Below are 20,665 nucleotides of genomic sequence, written 5' to 3'. Positions count from 1 at the left end.
GGACCAGTTAAGTCGAGGTTCTTATGAACTTAGGCATGTGTTGAAGAGTTTACAGTGCCATTATGTACATTTTGCCATAGAACTGGGCTAAGAAATAATCTTTCAACAAGTAAATTGACAGCTTTAGCCCCTTTTTAGTCTGTTTTTGACTTCAGTGAATGTTGTATGTAACTCTAGCACTTACGGAAGGTAACTGGGGAAAAGAGAAATAAAAATGATAAGTTTTCCCCATTACATATGATCATTGAACTAAATTATTTTCTCAATTTTTTCCCTTTAAGGGAAAAAAAAAAAAAAAAAGTAATTAAAATTTTCCTCCTAGAAACCGTATTCTTTCAAAATTCACTTTTTATGACTCTTGTAAGTTTGGACACATCATAGAGAACAACCAATGGAACAAAAGCCTAAACCAGCGAAAGCTGAAAACATGGCTGTGAAATGATTAGTTGAGCAGACAGTGGGATAAACATTGTAAACAAAGTAAAAGTACGTGCCATTTTTATTTCTAGAGGACTACAATTTTTACTGTATTTTTGATGGCTTTAAAATATTATATATCTTTGCAGGCTGTGAGCAAGCACATGTAAGATTTGTATTTCTTTGCCTGTTTCCACTTGCCCATCTCTCTACCTTAAGGCAAGACCACTGTACCTGTCATATTTGATGGACGTTGTCTAATCTATTCTTCAAGACCTCCATTGACAGAGACTCTCCATCCTCCCCAAGCAATCTATTCTAGTGCTTTGCTAGCCTCATTGTTCAGTAATTTTCCCTAATGTTTAACCTTAATCTTTCTTCCTGCAATTTAATCCCATTACTGCCTGTCCTATCTGCCGTGAGCACAGAAAATAGTTTCTTCCCTTCTTCTTGTGTTTGAAGGCTGCTCTCCTATGACCGGTCTTAAAGCTAAGTCACCCCAGTTGCCACATTTCCTTAGTGGCTCTCATGGTCTCCAGCTCTGGATTGCAGGTTGATGACTTGCATCTTTCAAGAAATACAGCAGGGAAACCTGGGAGATGTATCTTATGTAGTTGAGGAGGGCTTGCAAGGGAGTGGTAAAGTCAGTGAGATGAGTGGGAGAAAAGCTGAGTGAGCCTTTGTGTTCTTCTCCTTCCATCACTGGGAATGTCACATCCCCTTCCTTCATTCCAGTTGCACCTTGCACTGAGCAAAGAGGCTGTGTTTTGCATTTTGTTCAACTACAAGATAACTGTCATGTGCCAACATTCCTGCAGCAAGTGTCATGATGCAGTCAGTGATGGCCTCCACCTCCCTGCACCCACTGCTCCATTCCCTACTTGTAGAGCTACCTCTTGTAGAGCTAAGGCATTATTTTCTGCCCTCTTCTGCAGCCTGGGCATATGGACCTGAAATAGAAACTTAAGGGTATATGCAAACGTTTTAATGATGCTATTTGCATATCTGGAAGTGATTTACAAATCACTGCACATGGAGCTGCTTAAAAACTTGGCACTGACAGTCTGTAGAGGAACATGGCTGAACACAACAGAAATGGAATATTCTGCTGGTTTTTGCCAGCTCTCACAGAGAAGCACTGCAGCTTTGGCGAGCACCAAAGCAAGTCTGTCAATGGAGGAAGATGTCTGAGTACTTACACCAGTTCCAGTTCTGCCCAAGGGGAAAACACCCTGCGATGCACTGCCTTTCTCTCTGTGCCTACTGCCTCGAGCAGAGCAGCAGCTGCAGTTGGTCCTGGTGGTGGGGAACCGCTCTCCTGCACAGCCAGGGAGTGCAGGAGGAGGGGACCTGGGGCTTGGAGCAGCCCAGGAACACTGTCAAATATGTTCTTACAGATCTTTTTCCCCTCCTTTGGATATATATCTGTAAGATTCGGAGAATGATTTAATTGAAATATCCGAATTTGGACTTTTCAGAAACTGGCAACGTTTTACAATGATCTGTGTAGCTGGTTTGGAGGTGGATCCTCTTTCCAGATCCGCCATGCTGGGAACTAAATCCTCCCTTCCTATACCTAATCTGTAAGAGCTGACAGTGTCCAACCTGTTTCACATGCACTCCCTATGGAGATGCTGTAATGACATAACTGAGCAGATGCTCCTAAATCCTGCAACATCACTTTCCCATTACTTTTAAAAGTTCATCACTGTAAGATGATCTCAGAAAGAAAGGGAAGGCCAGATAGCACTTAGTTGTGTCAACCTTTAGAACTTGACAGTTTTGCTTCCCATGTTTTCCTTTATTTTGGCTTGAAGTTTCTTTATGCTGATAGAGAGAGGACATTGATGCTTTTGGGGAGTGCATAGCAAATATGCAAAAATGCACTTTCTAAACCCTTAATGCAAGTGGAAGGTAGTTGGAAAGAAAATAAAGTTAGCAGGGCTGTTTTCAAACACACGGAAATGTTGATGTTCCATGTATGAGAAAATCCTTGCAGAGGAATGCTGTTTGATGCATTTAGTTTATGAAAATGTTTGTTAATGATGAAGTTCAGTTCAGGTGGAGATGGGACAAGTTCATGGCTATTGTGTGAGTGATATTTCATCACATTTACGGTTGGCTAAGGATAAACAGAGCTGAAAAGAGGGAATTTTCTATAGCTTTGACCTGTCGTCATGCTCCTGCCCAGGCATCTGCTTGTGTCTGGTGGTGAAGGCAGGGCCCAGACTGAGACGAACTTCTACTGTGGCCCAGCACCATCACTCATTTGCATGATTTTTATTTATTTATTTATTTATTTTTACTTTTTTGCATAAATTTTTCTGTCATCTTTCAAGAAAAGGAAGGATTAATTCAGAATCATCCTGAATAGTATATTCAAATACTCTTAAGAGTGAGTTAATCCTGTATGCATGTGATGGAACTAAATACCCTTTGTTGTTTGTGGGTAAGGGTATAGTTGAGAGGTTCTGCAAAGTAAACCACAGGTTCGTTGCGTGCTCATGTTTGCAACAGGTGAAGGAAATGCAAGGAAACAGCAAGACAGGGTATCTTGCGGTGCACCAGCTTCTGAGCTATTGCCAAGCATTCTGCTGGCTTTGTTAAGGAAAAAAATATAAGTATTTTAAAGAGAGAGAAAACAATTCAGGGCTTGATTCCTGGAGCTGCTAACAGCTGCTCTTAATGGAAATATTTACCCGTGTCACTCTGTTTACAGAGTTTGATGTATTACTTGCAACCTTGTGACTGTGGGATGTGCTGATATGGTCAGATAGTAGCAGTAGAATATATTCTCTGAAAAGAAAAAAGAGTGTCCTGCTGGAAAAGACCAAATAATTCCCCAGACTGCCCCTCCTCCAGACAATGCACAGCAAACACAGCACTTACAGCATGTTTTGTCACCGTTCTGCTAACATTGCATATACTTTATATTTTCTTTACAATTGCATAAATAGCATATAGGAAAAGGGAGACTATTTAGGGAAAATACTAATTAAAATGAACAATAGAAAATAGGAGATCTTATGTTTCTAAAATTAGAGGCTGGTTTTTCAGTAATAAATAGCTCTGTCATTATTAGTTTGCAGTCCCTCCTTTCTCTTGCCTGACACACAATATCACAGTTATCCATGGTTTGCCTGTCTAAACATGGTTTCTTTCCAACGCTCTACATTGTTTGCTAGCCCATGTTACAAAAGCTCCCCAGCTCTGGGCTTATCTGGCAAAAGAAAATAAGGAGAAATACTCTTTCTAAACAAAATGGATTTGATGAAGGAATAAAAAGAACATTAACAAAGGTACTTTCATGCACTTCCTGCTAGATGATGCTTGCCCTCTGCTAATTTCAGAAACCCAAGAGCATGGATCGAGTTTTTGTTTCCTAACAATTTGTAACTATTTTGATGGGTTTGATGGTTATGCTAAGAATGTGCTTGCTTAACATAAAGGGAAAGTTTGGTTTGTGTCATTACTCTGTGAGCAGTGACTATGTGCAGCCAAAAGCTGTGGTTTGGGCTGGGCCCATGAGAAAGGCAAAAGGCTGTGCATGCATGAGTAAGGACCTAGGCCTTGGGTGGCTCTAGCAATAGCAGCCTCTTGGCTTCCTGGTTATTCTGTCTTAGCAGGGTCTGACAGCAGGAATCTCCTGTGGGTGCAGTTTGTGTGGTTCTGTGTTGCCTGAGCTTTTTTCTTTGTGGAGGATTAGATTAGCTCTTCCCAGAGCTCCCACTGCTGCACAGTCCCCAAACTTGTCCTCCCAATGGACTTCTGTGTACTCGGGAGTAAGCCTTACATGTGCTGGAGCAATCTGATAATGTTATTTAGTGCTGAAACTGTGTTGTGCATTACTCAATTGTGTTTTGGATCTGCCTGGAAGACACTGGACTAGATGAAGTCATTTTATGTTTTTATTGCTTTGATTCCATTGTTGACTGGAACAAAAAACAACCTCTACTAAAGGGGAAAATGGAGCATACAAGGTGTAGGAGTCTGAGTTGGCTCAAAGGACTGTAATAGGGAAAACAAAGAGAGGAAGAGAACAAAATTCCCAGGGAAAAAAAGAATAAATAGAAAGGAGGAGCAGGAAAGAAAGAGGTATGAGAAGCCATAAAAATCTGGTGCTGTCAGCTGAAAATTGGGGAGATTCTGTCATATTAATGACAGGAAACCATATCTCTATTAGCTTTCACTGACAGAGCTGCAAGCAGCTGCTGTGGAAGGAAGATGACTCGAGCATGAGTGAAAATATCTAAGACACTGTGCACTTATTTTGCAGAGAGAGGATTTAGTGCGAATTCGTCTGTCACTGTCATATCCTCTGGTGAATGTGTTGCCCTTGGCAATGGGTGCTCAGTAACTGATTTAGGTTTTTTGTTGCTTGGTAGTACAATTTTTCTTCTTGGTTCACCTGGTAGCTGTGATTTTCCAAAAGGAAAGAACAAACAAATAAAATCCTGAATTATAAAACAGAACTTAGGAAACGCACGCTTTGATTTTTGGTGCCACTCATTTCCTGGCATCTTGTAGATCTGTTGCAAGTAGATTGCTTGCTAATTGCTTTACAGGATCTCACCTCCTGTTTTCAGTCATAACTACATATTAGGGGGAGGTGGTGATGAAAGGGCTTTCTGCTTTACTAAATGAGTTGAAACTGGGTGAAACTTTTTCAAACCCAGAGTATACAGCTAGGGAAGTATCAGTAAGTGGTGGTGCCCATTTGGTTCTCAGTACGAGGCCAAGCTGACTGCTGTATGTCAAGGTGTCAAATGTAGGTGTGTAGTAGCCCAGATAAAGGCAAACTAACGACTTTCTGCAAAATAAGATATGGCCATGACACTTGGAATAAGAATAGTGCTAGGAGATTTGAACGTCTGCACAAGTTCTTTCTACAGCTTTGTGTAAAAGACCTTGCAGAGTAAATTGGGTCAGGTTTAATTTATCGAAGTTGAGAGGGAAGAGCTGTCTTGACACTGCTGAGTTTCAATCCTGTGGCTCCTGGCAGCTGTGGTAGTCCCAGCCCAGTGCATAGGTCATTCATCCATTCCTTGCTTTGCATTTATCACTTCACCAATACAATACTGCATAATAAAACAGAGAACATACTGCACTCAGCAGACATCAGCCTGTATTTAAAGCCCAGAGTGAACGAGCAGTAAAATCTTTCAGGAGTGTAAAACCCAGACAGCTTTCTTTAAACCTGTCTGTGCTGACTCAGAGGGTAAACTTGAAATAAGCAGTGCATAGTGCGATGCTGAACCTCTCATGATCACATGCTAAGTTTTGTGGACTTGAAAAACTCCACAGCAGTTTAGAGGAAAGGCACAAGTCTGAGAAAAGAGTTTCTGGGAACTGACTCGTCTCCCTTCACAGCACTGATTTCCAGCACTGTATTGTTCAGAGACTGATGCATTAGGGAAAAATAGGTTTTTTTGCATGAGTTTTCTCAAATTTGCTTCAGTAGAAGCATAAATCTTTGACCACAGGGTGCTGAGCAATCCTCACCTCAAATGCTGGCTGAACATTTCCCATCTGATTTTGGCAGGAGTGATGGTGTGTCACTGGGCGGGGGGTCACGCTGCTTCCTCCCCCTGCATAGTGACAAAAAGCAGAGAGCTGAGGCCCTGGTGTTTTGGAAGGCCGTCCTTTACCTCCTCTTCAGCTTGGCTTCCTTACTGCTTTTAGTTCTCAGTTCCCCCCCATCCATTCCTCCCCTCTCCACAACTAATAAAAATAGGGGGCATTTAAGTTATTTGGGTCGTTTTACAGAGTTAAGCAACACTGAAGAAAGAGTACTTTCTCTTCATTTAGTATTTTTAAAGAAGTAATAAGTAACACGGCAGGATACAATTGCAATAATATGAACAACTCTTAGGTATCTGAAGCTTTATTCCTTGGCCTCCCGCCTCTCCTGATCACTATAAGTCATGCATGAGCTATTACTTTTACTGTATATAATTTCTAGTATTCTTTGAGATCCAATCACGCCTCTGACAAAGTGATTTTCCGACTATTTCAGCCATGCTTACATAGCTGTTTGTGTATGTGTGGATGTAATTTATCTGTTTATTATAATTCTAATAATGAAAAGAAAGTGGAATGCTATTATAAAGCTCAGCATGGTAATCAGTTTGTTGTTATTGCTGGTCACGGCAATCATTTTAAAGTCTCCATTTTGCTAATGGTGCACCTTAAATTTTCCAAATTGGATGGGATTTAGCCATGACTGTACTGAAGACGTGAGGGTAGAACGGGGAAACTAGGCCATAGTTCAGCAAAACACTTGAGTGTGGGAATAACTTCACTCATATGAGTAGATCTACAGGTTTATAACAGACCGTTCTGACTTACGAGTGTAACTGTATATGTTAAATCTGATGCTTGGCTTGAGGCTTTTGTGCTGCCTTAGAAAATCTAGCCTTTGGGGGAATCTTTGTAAACAGGGTTATTGTAATTTGTGTCACTGTGAGATAAACTATCTGGAGTAGCTTTCAGAAGATAGGAAAGGTGTTTTTGTTCTAAATCATGTATTCATACTAAAGCAAATTGAACAACAGAGCAATATGAAGTCAATGGCTAAGTAGCTGCTTGTAGCAAATACTTTCAAGAGGACCATCATAAAATTAGTTCTTTAACTTACACAGTAAGAGCAGTGGGAACAATTTCTCTATCAGTGGTCAAATGGATTTGCTAACATTGATGGCTACAAGTTAGGAATACTATTGAATTTTTTTCTAATTAGCCTTTTTTTTCCCTACAAAATTGCCTCTTAATAATTTCCCTTCTTGTCCAGTGCATGAAGGTATCCTTGTATGTGAATTTAATTTATATGCCAATGATGTCTTATACATTGTCTTGTCTGCATCTCATTACTGTCATTAATAAGCACTCCAATACATCTTGTTACAAGGTTAATTGGGACAAATCTAAAATACGTCCCCTTTTATACTGTAAATATGATATCTCCTGGCAGCACAGTCCTCGTGCCTGGACACAAAAGTTATGGTGGCTTATTAAAGGTTCCCATATAGTATCATAGTTGCATTCAGTAACTACATTATACTGTAAATACGGCTCTATGGAAAAGATTTCTGATTCTGAATTATTATATTTTTAAAATGTGTGTTCCTTCAGAAGACCGAGCTGCAACCTGTTATGACAAATAAAAAGAGGCATTTTGCAAGTAAAAGATGTTTTCTTTTGGCAGCAGATAAGAGCCGTGGTGCTGTCATATCTAAGTGCATCTCATGTCAACATCTGTCAGAGTCATCTAAGATAGCACACAAGAACAAGGATTCAGGTCACAAACACACCTTCACTCCCTAGGACTAAGGGTTAAAAATCAGGAGAAGTGGGACTTTCACTGAAATGTACATTCCTGTCGATGTGACTTACACTGCCAGACCCCCCTGTCACACAGCAGAAGCACAGATAAAGTCTTAGCAATGGGGCTGAAGAACAAAGGCTGTGGATAAGAGGGAATCCTGGGCTCTGTGTTCCTATGCAGCAGGTAGGAACTCAGTCATTTCTTTCCCTGGACTCTCTCGCTCTCTGTGAGGACTCAGTGGTTTTGGAAGGAGCATGTAGGCCTCCTGGGCTGGGAGGCTTTACCTGAAGTCTCTGTACTGTGACACACAGGCATGAAGAGAGTGCACTGCTGCACAGATGAGTTTCATCAGCACACTGTAATTTTCATTTGCTTATTACCTTAAAAAGGGCTTTCTGTGTTCATCACCTGATGAGTGCAGCTTTTCCCCCAACACCAGGGGGCTGAGTTTGTCCATTGACTATGATGAGTGTGAAGGGTTAAAAGCATCTATGAGTTGTGTCTGTGATGATCTTTATGGAGAGATTTATGGCCTGTACTAGAGATGGAGTTAATTCCTATCTGAAGATCTGTGCCAAGATTAATACACCAGCTAAGTCCCTCCGAAAGAGGGCTGTACTGGTCTGCTTTCTCTTTGCAGTGTTGAATTTCAGTCTTTCAGTCTCCCTTAGAACCATTCTACAACAAATTCTTGATTGTAAGCAGCACCAAATGGGATTGGACCAGGAATCCTAAATCAAGACCATTTCATAAATGTTCTGCATGTCTGTAACTCAAGCCTTACTTTTGAGTTTGATGCCCCTGCATTGGAATGCTGTGACTTTAACTTATCTTAAGTTCAGTCAAAAACGTATTTACTCCACAGTCTACTCAGAATAAAGGAAAGAAATAGACTCCCATAATGCTGTTGCTATGGAAGGCATAGAAATGCTATTAACATTCCCAGATCAAGTAGGATACAGCTTTATAAAACATTAGATAAGGAAGTGTGTGTGCCTCCTTAAGAAAATGGTAAATTCCAGCCATTCATTAGCATAGTGAGTCCAACCATTTTCCCCTGGCATACTCTGTAAAGTCTCCTGTCCCCAACCACCAGCTAAGTAGCACTGTAAGGCAGCATAGCTTAGTCCCAGTTTAAGTGATACAGTACTGTTACTTCAAACAAGCCGTATTAGTTGCATGTTATCTCTACTGTTGTTTGTTCCATACCCTAGGCAGCAATTAATTCTGCCACGCCAACAAATATTTCATTTGATTTCTAATGTACCATTGCTAAAACAACTGCAATATATTTATCCTAATAAAATCCATAACTACTTTTTAATGGTAACTTGTTAATTGTAACAACAAAAGCCCAAAAATGTGAAGATGCCCTGTATTCATGTATTCAGCAAAACTAGATCTGTTATGAACACAGAGACAACAACATGAAAATGTTAGGCCAGTGTAGGTGACTTCTGCTTGGGGATGGATTGTAGAATGATAAAGTTGCATGTTGCAGCTGAGGCCCAGTCTCACAAAGTGCTGAAGTGGTCTTCAAGCATCAGGACCTGCTCTGGTCTATATGTAGGTTGGGCCTAACTATGCTGTCCTGGAACAGCAATACTGACTTGATGGTTAGATGATCAATTAAATAACTAGTTTTAGATTTGTCTTAAGAGCCATGTGAAACTTAGTGTTGTTCTTGTATGGAATGAATGCATTTGTGACAGAAACAGGCTTCAAATAGCACTCTTGCTAACATTAAGTGTTTTAACAAAGTAAGCCCTATCACACATTATCATACTTGAATCCTCTCTAGCTTGGCAAGAACAGAACAAATAGTGGATATCAGAGATCTCATCCTGTGGAAAGTACGCCTCAAACCAAACCTCAAAACATGTGTTTTTATCTCTTTAAATGATCCAATGTACACAAGCTGCTGTCAGCTCTGCTCAGTGGTTAGGCACTCCATAATGCGTTCTGAGTAGATTACTTATTGTTTAATTTTACAGTCGCTCTGCAAGTGTCTGGAAAAGGAAAGCTTAATTTTACTAATGTCTTGTATCATTACTAATGAAGCAGCATCCATATCAGCCGCATCAAAAACACATTTATTGTAATTGTTACATGCAATACGGAATTATTTGTTCCAATGTTTATATTGCATTTCCAGGGACAAAAATTGAGGTGAAAAAACTAACAAAACCCATCCTATACAAATACTCCCAAGTTCTAAAGCAGTGTTTTGAGATATCAGTTCAGTCCTTAAGTACAGCTATGAAATACTTTCTTAGTCAGAAGGGCAAGAGCGCATCCTCTGACTTTAATTTCTCCCATACCCTGAGCAGACAGATAACAGATAGAGCACAGACATCTCCAGAAAGTATGTTGGGAAGTTAAAGGATTTATTTTCTGGGGGTTCTGTACCATTTCATGCTCCTGGAAAAGAGTAGCATGCCTTGGCATGAGAGGTAAGGTATACCCATATACCTTTCCCTTCGTCACCAGGTAATGTCTCGCTCTGACTCTAGATTGCTACCCAAACAAAAACAAGCCTTGAATGCCTAATCACTGATGGTGTTTTGATTTTCCTCTCATCTGTGAGTACCACCAGGCAATCAGCAAGGAGGGGGAAAAAAAAGAAAAAAAAAAAAACAACACAGAAAAAAACATGTTCTCTCAGTCTATTTTTAAATACAAGTAATTGGCATTTCTTCCTTCTGCTAACAGGTTCCAGGTAAGCACAGCTCAAATTGACCTCATCATATAACCCTCTAGGGAGGAGAGGGTTTTTATAAAAATAAAATAAAAGGGCCCAAGCAGCTGTGATGTGTAGCTGTGAATCAAGAGGAAGCAGGGCTCATCATCCTGGTGCATGTCAGGCACACCCTCACCAAACCCCCACCACCACCCCACATCCCACCTCTGGCTTGACCTGCCCAGTGTGAGTGGTCCAGCCCTTCATGGGTAGACCTTCTGGCTGTGTGCCTCCAGCCAAAACGCCCCTGAGCAGCTCTGACCACAGCTGTCATCTCACCCCTTCAGCACACCAAGGGAGCACTGCATCCTTCCCCAATTCCTTAGCACCTGTGCCCAGGTTTGAGACAAACCTTGCACCCAGGGATGCAGCCATCACTACTGTCTCAGTGCAGTGAGGTGGCAGGAAGAAAACTCCTTTGCCTGCTTTACTGCAGAGTGCCACAGCCCTGGCTTGTCTGACTTTGATGAGAGAAGATTTTATACAATCAGATATATTATGCATTTATCTTTAGAAAACAAGTCAGGAAGATCCATTTTCCTCTAGCAGAAAGAAAACCTTATCATTGAAGTTGCTGCCTAATGACTTCTTTCCAACAAATTCAGGCAGATTCTGGGAGACTGACTTTGATCCTCCCACTTCCATGTACAACCTGGAAGCAGCTCCTGGGCTGCTATAGTATGGGTGGAAATAGGGACACAGACAACTGTTGTGAATGGGAGTTATTTCTTGTCATGCTCAGATGTACAATTCTGTTACTGAGGTTTCTTATCAGAAAAAGCACAATAGAAGTGAAGCGTATGAAAACGAGAGCTCCAACCAAATGTCAGAGTCACTGCTGATAACACGAGCTCAGTAGCAAAAGCAAGATATGATAGCTTGTTTATCTTTCCTTTGCATTGTAACCGTCCCTTCTGAAAAACAGAGACTGAAGGAGCCCTGAGTCAGACAGGTTCTGCTAGCAAGTGCTGGGTGAAACACATGAGCAAGTGGGTTTGTGTTGAAGGAAAATGTGTGTCAAGAAATACAGGAGAGGTGGTAGTGGTTTGCCTGGGAGGACTCAGAGAGAATGGTAGGATCCATCGTGTTTTCCAAACATCAGCACCTTTAGTTTGGGAATTGCTCTCCGCCTGTTTGATGGGATCTGTTCTGTGCCTGCTTGCATCATAAGGCTGTTGCTGCTTCTTGGGGCATTTTGAGGCCAGTTTCATTTTTTAAAACTGTCTGCAAAAGTCAGCCCTCATTTGAAGGCTGGGCTGGATAAACTGTGCTGTTTGCCTTTGATGCATGGCCAGAGATTTGAAAATCCTTTGAGGGACAATTTGGGAATTGCAACTGGTAATTAGACCAAATGCTTAAGTGCAACGGCAGTAGGAGTTTAAAGACACATAACCCTGAATATTGAACTCACCTACCCTATGCTGGAGGCATAGAAATCTGGTGTCTGTGAAGAGTGAGTTTTGCCTTTACAGATGCCAAGAGCTGACAGCCTCAGCAGTGCAAACCCTTCTGTGCAGGTCCCAGTGTGAGTGTCACAAAGCCAGAGGGTCAGGCACTGTAGTTGCCACAGCTAGAGGAGTCTCCCTTTGCTATGCAGATGTCAGGATTGCATTCAGTGTATCTCTGTTCTTGTAAGCATGTGTTTGCAAATCGTTTCATGGAGTCAGGGCTGCAGTTTGCAGGAACAAGGAGCAGTGAGTCATGCCACAAGCTGGCACTGGTAAAACCTCTCTGTGCTCACGAGCTACACCCAGGACATGTCTCCTTTACCTGGGAGAAACACACTTCCCTTGTCCTCCTCCAAAGACAGCAGAGCTCAGCCTGGTTGCTGGAGAGCAGCGGGGTGGGATGTGTGGGTCACACTGGTACATCGCTGTTGCCATCTGCCAGCTGGTTTGCCTTTAATACAAAGAAGAGACACTGTCATCCCTTTGCTTTGTTGTACATTTCTAGTGAAGATGCACCTGCTTCCCTGTTCTCAAGAGGAAGAGGTGTAGGTGTGAAGGTGCAGAAGGGGAGGGCTGATGTACCATGTGAGGCGTTCGGTGCATGGTCCTAGAGCATTTCTAGGTGGGTCCCACCAGCTGCCCCTGTCTGAAGCTCCTCACATTGTTATATATTGACCTATAGCAAGGGGGTGGTTCTCTGCTCATTCTCTGTTGGTTCTTCTTGTGCCCATATTCCAGGCTGGGATGTTACAAAATGATGTAAGGTTCAGAATAATCTTAAATAACTGCTTTTCATAGAAAGCAAAGATGTTTTGCTGCAAACTGTCTGTGCGTATGTGTAGCAGATGTGTTAGTAGGAGGGCCATTTTCCACCACTCAGCAAATAGTATAATGGGACATTATCTTTCAAAGCAAACGTTTTTGTACTAATATCTGATCAGACACAATGGTAACACAAACAGTTCCTTTTCTGAGACTGATATGTCTGTCCTGTGTATTGCTTACGAGCAGTGAAACGAGGCATTTGGAGACTATCAGAGCAAAACGAGCTTGGCTAGTGATTTCATTTCTCTTGCTGTTCCCAAACAGGGATGTATGTTTGGTATTTCCCCCCCAACTCCACAGATATACTTAAGGGTTCTTGAGACAACTTGGCAAGTGGTTTGGCTTGAATTCTAAGAAAATGAAAGTACTGAGGATGCCACTCTGTGACAGTTGTGCTGTGTTCCCCAACTGATCCAGCTGGGTTCGGTGGGGGATTCCTAATGGTAACTGAAGCAGGGCTCAGTCTGTCAGTGAGCAAAACCCTTCACTTGCCACTCAGAGAAGCAGTCCACCAAATGCAAATACGCTCTTACAGTAGTTTCTGCAAACCCTGCTTGCAAACAACAACCACACATAGGCATAGCGTTTGGGGAGTCATAATCTGAATGAAGTATGAAAATGTCAGTCTACTGAGTTTTAATTAGGAAAACAGTGATCAGCTTTTGTGTTCTACAAAAGTCTGCTAGTGTAGGTTGCACTTCTGGTGACGTTTTAATAAAAACCCTTTTGAGGAACGTTTCTATGAGGACCGGTAATGTTTATTGTATGTGTGAATTAGACGTATGGATTAATGCCATTATCACGAAGTACTTGTGAAAATTTATAGTAAGGAAGCCGAATTGAATATGGGCAAGCGATACTGCTGATAGCATTTGAATTTATGTGGCAAATTTACTAACATGGTGTTAAAAAATATACAGCGTGTGATTAGAGAAGAAAATTCCTCACATGCATTTTATTCTATAAAGCAAGGACAGTCATTCCTCCTGTGAAGTTTATGTTGGTTGAAAGCATAAATTTCACTGATATATATACAGGTTTGTGTTCCCAGTGGTGAACAGTGTTACATTTAGAAAATTGACAAAATCAATGGCAATAAACCAAAGATCAATTTAAATTTCACATTTAGCTTCTTGTTTCAGAGCGTCTGCGAAATTTACAGCCAGTAACATGTTTTATGTTTAGAAGAAATAGATGAATACAGCTGCTGTCCATTTGTAGCAATTGTTTTCTAAATCTGTGAAATGAAGGGGGCACGTGTGTCTATAAATACACAAATAAAATTACACATATCGTATACACAACTGTTATTCTCCCATATATGCTTTCTACAGATTGTTTCCTTATCTGTTGAAAGTGTAAGAGAACGGACACTAATGAGTGTTATAAAAATAATGAATAGTAATAGATGGAGATACCCAAGCTTTCTGAGTTGCTAATTTACTATCCCTTTCCAAAATAGCTGTCAGTATAAAATCAGGTCACTATAGAGGTAAGGATCTATAAATATAGTTTCTATGTCATATCCCATCATCTACAAAAGGATCGTGCTCTCTGTCCGTTTAAAGAGGTTTACATATTCCTTATAATACACGTATGATAAATTAAGCACTCTTTTCTGGACCACTTTAAAGGGAAGGAATTGAAAACACAGTAATGATATAATTAATTGCAGCCTTATTCTTGTAGAAAAATTACACCTTTTTCGATTAGTGTGAAATATAAGTGTCAAAGAAGTAATAAAATCCTGATCAATAAAACAATAATAACTATGTTGTTAAAAGCAGACCTAGAAAGGTGTTCGTGGCAGCGTATTTTAGGGGTTAGAAACCCTTTTAAAATAAACGGATTTCATCTTTACACTATGTCATCTAAATCATTACAATGTTTGTGTATACAATTATCATCAGACGATAAATTGCAGCTATTGAATGGATTAAGTTTGAACTTTTTGACCTCATAAATCTGGGTTTGTCATAGCTTTAGCAAATGCTTGTGTAACAATCAGTTGATTACATGGCAGAGCAGATGTATGTATGTTAACTGGAAAATATGAAGGGAGCAGGGTAATTCAAAGTTCAGTGGAAGAAGTTTATAAATGTCTGACAACAGAGCGTTAGCACATCCTCAGTGCACCTTTCTGGCTATGAGCTGGGATCAGTTTTTATTCTGTCTCCTCCTTAGTTAAACTTGAGATTTAATAGAAATAGAAAAAGAAAAGAACAACAATTAATAGGCAAAATATTGAATTGGTCGATGGAATTAAATGGAACAAGAGTAAGAAAATAATATTGGTGGGCTCTAGCAAATCACGCTATCAATAAATCATTAAAAATTCACAAAATTGAAATGACTACCAAAGAGTTCTGGGTGGAAACAGCAGTAGAGTCTTGTAGTGAAAGGGTAGCATGTCAAAACATGAAAATTCGAGCTATGGATTTCTTTGGGATTAGTTTAATACATGGGTCAGATCTCTTAGACAGGGATGACTGACTTGTATGAAATTATTTGTCTTGAAGGGGTACAGATGGGAAATGACTGAAGGCCAGGTTTGCATCTCCAGTATTTTCCCATCAAGTTGGAAAGAACTCTCCTCTTTTCATCAGATGTTGATGACCCAGAGGACAGAAGAGCTCAGGATAACTAATAATTATTCTCCAGTGTTTGTAGTCATTGATAGGGATTTTGCTATTAGACTAAATTTTCCAAACAATATTGAATGTGTTGCTGCAGTTCTCCATGCACTCCCAAACCGCATGTCTGTCTTTGTATGAAGAAAGTAGCAACAACACCTTTGAGTATGCACTATCCTTAATTTCTTAGCTGACTAATGTGATGTAAAAAAAACCAGCTCTTTGAATAAGAAGAGACTTGTTCAACATGCACACCTACGGAAAGGTATGCATGGCATAAGTGCATTCTGCGCTACCCACATTTCTTCCTATTATTGTTCAAGATGCCTCTGGAAAAAAGATTTTCCTCTTCATGAGGAATACCTGGCTGAACAAGTTATCATTATATCATTATCATTTTTGTATACTCCTATAAGAAATATTTGCAACACCTGCTGTAGTGCTGCTCTTTTTGAACTGGTCTGCTATACCCAGACTTCAGAGCAGGGACTCAAAGATTGGTGAGGGAGCAGCCTTTATGTCATGATGTTCCTTTTAACAGTGAAAACCTTCAAAATCGAGCCAGGTCTTTCACTGATTGAAATTGCAGCTTGCCCTTGAATGACAAAGACTTTGATATTTAGCATTTTCCATGTGTTCTGTCAATGTGAAGTAAACCCAAGCCTCTCTGCAGAGCAGCACACTGAGCAGCTGAGCACACCTTTCAGCAGCAGCTCCCCCACGTTACTGCACTGGGAGATGGTGCTCCAAAATTACACCAGAATATGTTCCCACAGCTTTATCATTCCCAAACGTTCTGTTTTGCATTGAAATCTCAATAATTATTTTAAAGGAATAATAATGTAATAGTAATAATAACATTATTAATATTGAAGTTTTATTGTAGGCATTTTCTTTTGTCTTTGAAGCATAAGGCAGGCAGTTTGGATTATAGTGTTCCTACATGACTGTCTTTCTTCTTAGGAGTTCAAAATGTATCTGCTTTAAATAGTAAAGGCAGATTCTCAGTGTGAGGCAGATCCTTAGGATGTAAATTGTCATGACTCCCAGGAAGTCAACTAAGTGGCAGTTTTCACCACTGGGTGATACTGCTTTTAAACACCACCGTGCTAAGTGTAATAGGAACCACTCTGGAAGACCTCTGTGTCCTTGGTGTTCGTGTCTGTGTGAAGTGCCTTGAAAAGGTAACTGATTAGATTGTTAGTTAGCTTAATTTTTCTTTTCATCTTCAGCCGTGTGTCTACAGAGAGGTTAATTTGGAGGGCATTGCAAAGTCATTTGTTTAGCTGTTGAAGTGGAAGTCTGCCTGAATTTGTGCCATTCTTTAACATGTAAAAAAAAAAAAAAAAAAAAAATCAACCTGTCATTGAGATAATGTTGTGGTATCACTTGAGTTGCCAGTGAACAATAGTCTATATCATAAGAAAAAATATACATATTTTGTCACAAGCCTCTGATCAGCAGACACGCGGCACAGAATGAGCATAGCAACTACATTATCTTTCACCCTGAGGTTGAGGTCATTGTCAAGGATTTGAGGACAAGCTTGTATTGCAGCTGCCTGCATTTAGAGCTGTCAAAGCTTAGAAAAACCTGCCCAATGGACACGTTCTTGTTTTGTATCATTTTTTTTTTTAAGCCCTGCCATCCTATGGGAGATTTAACTGAAGCCAGTGAAGAAATTTAGAAGAAAAGAACAGCATCCTTAAGTACCTGTTGTTGTTTAACAGTCTGATCCTACATACTCCAACAACAATTTGCTCTAGGAGAAAACAAATGACGACTGATCAGAACCTGCTCCTCAGGCAGCTGCCCACTGCTTGCTCTGCATGGTGTGTGAAAGGCAAGGCTCTGCACTTCCAGCTTTGGAAGGAGGGTTGTTTTCATGGATATTCAGATCTCAACAAAACAGCTTGCTGGAGCCCTTATTTGCAGTGCAATTGGCCTCCTTGTGAACAAATGAACTTTTCCTTTCACCATGTTGAGTCTGTTATGCACAATTAAAGGGAAGCATAGCTGTTTCATTTCTGACCTGCCTAACATATAATTAGAAGGTTCTTAAAGGTACTTATAATTGAATTATGGGGGGGTTCATGAGCATTCCAGGTAGTAGGTAGAGATGAAAAAACCAAAGCTTATCAGGAATGCGTGTAGGGAAAGCAGATGATTTAGTAGGTCTGTATATTGCCTGAAATATTAGATTACAAGTGCAAGTCAAAAAATCTACTGGTTAAAATTTATTTTTATTAGGAAAATTATCCTAAGACTCTAGCACCAATTTCTGTGACAGCATAACTGGTTGCAGCTCGATTGATTTCATTGAAGCTCTACACATTTATACTTAACTCAGGCTAGGGAAGGGTCCAGTGAATTAGTCCCAGGCACATATTTATCAGGCATGAAACATTCAGCTAATCTCTTGGAGCACTGTAATTGGCTAACATAAAACATAACTGGATGATTAAAATTACAGTTGACTTTCATATTTGTTGTCAAGTAGATTTGAAATGTGGGGAAATAACTTAAAGGGTCCAATTTTGTGCTCTCTCTCCAGTGTTTATGGATTGATTGTCAGATGCAAAGTCCTTGTAGGCTGGCAACTCACAATTGCTCTCAGCTATACACGTCCTTCACCTTCTGTGAAAACTGCTGTTCTGGTGCATAGACAGGATTATTTAGCTAAACGTCAGTTTGGGAAATACAGGAGTATTATTAGAGGTGAAGGACGGCACCTTTCAGATCTGACCGACATTGTCCTCTGTGTGGTTGTGGTTAGGGTGGTTGAGGTTTTGATGGAGGTCCCAGGACTTCTCTTTCAAAATGGCACAGAGCCAGAAAAATCTGACTGATCTCTCCTTTGACTGTAGATAACTGAACAACGGGCTATTTCATCCTGTCAAGGATGCTTTGGGAACAGGAAGAGGTGAAATTAAAGATGAATCTCTGCCTGATTCATAGTCTCAAACCATAATGTTGTGCGATGGAGTGAAGCACATTCAGTCATCTACCACATAGAACTACATCTCCAATACCGATCAGCTTGGAGCTGTGTTGATGGATATTTCCAGTCCCTTGTTTAGAAACAGAACTACTCCTAGAACTACTCCTAGCCGTTAATTTTAGAATGTCATATTTCATGAATTTATAACTGATATCAAGAAGGTCTTTGAATTATCCACATTAAACTATTTGATAAGGGAAATATCCGTTTTTGTGAGGCTGATAACTTGGTTGCCTTCAAATGCAATTGCAGAGGTAGAACTGGAGAACATGTCTTTAGGTACTGTTCTTACTGCATCTGTGGGACACTGCTCACAGAAAGCATTAACTTACCGCTTAAACTAAGGGCATATTGATAGAATTGGTATTCTATTTTAGCATACTTCAAATAAACAATATTCATAAAAATGTCCATCATCTTCAATTATAATGACCTATGAATGTTTACTAAGGGTCTTCCAATAGTTTCTGATCTGCTTCCTAATAAAGCAGTGAATAACATTAATGTATGCACTGTGTCGTATTCCAACAGATTTAGATTAATAAGTTATATTGATTGGTTAGAAATTCAGATAGTATCTGATACCCCATCTCCAGCATCAAAAACATGTGTTTGTATTGTTCCCTTCTGGAGTTCTCATTTGCTGAATGATCTTGTTGACTTGACAGTTCCTCTCTCTTTGATAGAATCAATATTTTAAATATGAAGCTAAATGCACACTGGGAATCCTAGGCATTTATAACTTTGTCTATATGCTTGAGTGTTATTCATTTCAGTCTGAAGGCTCTTTGACTCATAACGCATAACTTTAGTTAGCCAATATCTGACTATCTGTATAATTACACATCTTAATGGTATGAGTTTGAGGTTAAAACCTGTATTTCTAAAAGATGTTTAGTAACAAAGGAGGGCAAAATGGATCTGCCTTGTGTCTGTATGGCCTCTGACTGCAAAAGATAGATAGGGTCTGGGGATCAAAAGCTCCCCTTTACCAAGTGGCTACCTCTTAACATGACTTGAAGCTGATGTTGAAGCTCTTGCCATTCAAACAAATCACCACAGTGCTGCTTAGAACATGAGTTGATTTTTAATTTGTATCATAATGACTCTATACATTGTGTGACCATGAGTGATTTAAATCCTTGTCTTGTGTAATGGTTCCTTTGTGCTGAGTAGGTCACCATGGAAGAGATTTCTTCTCTCTACCCTCCCCAGGTGGTCACTAATGCAGAGTGCCTGATATATGTTATATAAGAATAAAAATCATATCAATTCCTCTCTATTTTAATGTATATATTCCATTACTAACCCAGGCATCAGTTTTCAACAGTGCTTTCCAGAAAGCATGCAAAGGCAATCTGGACAAAAGAGCACAAATGCAAAGTGAGAAGAAAACAAAAGAGGGATATGAACTAGTAGTGGAGGAGTAGTCTTGCACCAGTTTGCAGTGCCAAGAACACTCACACTATATCCTCTTCTGGGACCGTACCTCAAAGAGGATGGAGAATATCTCAGAGAATTCCAAGCTGAAATGATCAGCTTCTTCCAGCCCATGTTTTTGGTCACACATGTATACAGGATATTCAGTCCAGAAGTGGTTCTCATCTACCCACCAGAATACAGTTGTTACTCTTCTGGACACATAGACATATCTAATTTCCTTCCTATTATTTTTCTTTTTTTTTGACCTGTTTATGGTAACTCTGGTAGAAATAGACTATTTCTTTCAATCATCTGTTGTCAGCACTCATCTGTGGCGTACAATATTCATGATGCTTAGAGAGGACCGTGCTGTCATCGGTACGCTTTCATTCTGCTCCCTTAAATTCTACTAATTCTGAAAAGCCTTTCTTTGGCAATTGAACAAATCCGCAAAATTGCAATTTTAGATTCCTATGCAAATTGTTTGTGTTCTCACTGTTTCTCTTTTGATCACTGCTGAGGAATGGACTTATTGGTTTGCCATTTCCTGTTCTCGTACGAGTCTTTGTCATAGGAATAATAACTCAGAACGCCAGTGGTTCAGGAATACTTAAAAGTAATGAGAGGTCTGCATCCAAAGCTCTTTTGCAAAGTGGATTGAGAAGGCTTTGTTTTTGCTTTTCAAAACGTTTCACCCTTTTCTGAAAGGCACGGCACAGATACATTCTTATATCAATCATGCTAAAAAGATGAAGTATTGCCAAAAAAATCTTTTATGGTAAACACTGCAATTCATCTCTCTTCATTCCCTCTTCAGTTCCTCTTCTTGCTGCAAACATCTAGCCATTCGCAGGC

This window comes from Excalfactoria chinensis, chromosome 12, assembly GCF_039878825.1.
Source record: "Excalfactoria chinensis isolate bCotChi1 chromosome 12, bCotChi1.hap2, whole genome shotgun sequence".
NCBI lineage: Eukaryota > Metazoa > Chordata > Aves > Galliformes > Phasianidae > Excalfactoria > Excalfactoria chinensis.
The sequence above is the reverse complement of the archived record's forward strand: the minus strand, read 5'-3'. Positions refer to the sequence as shown.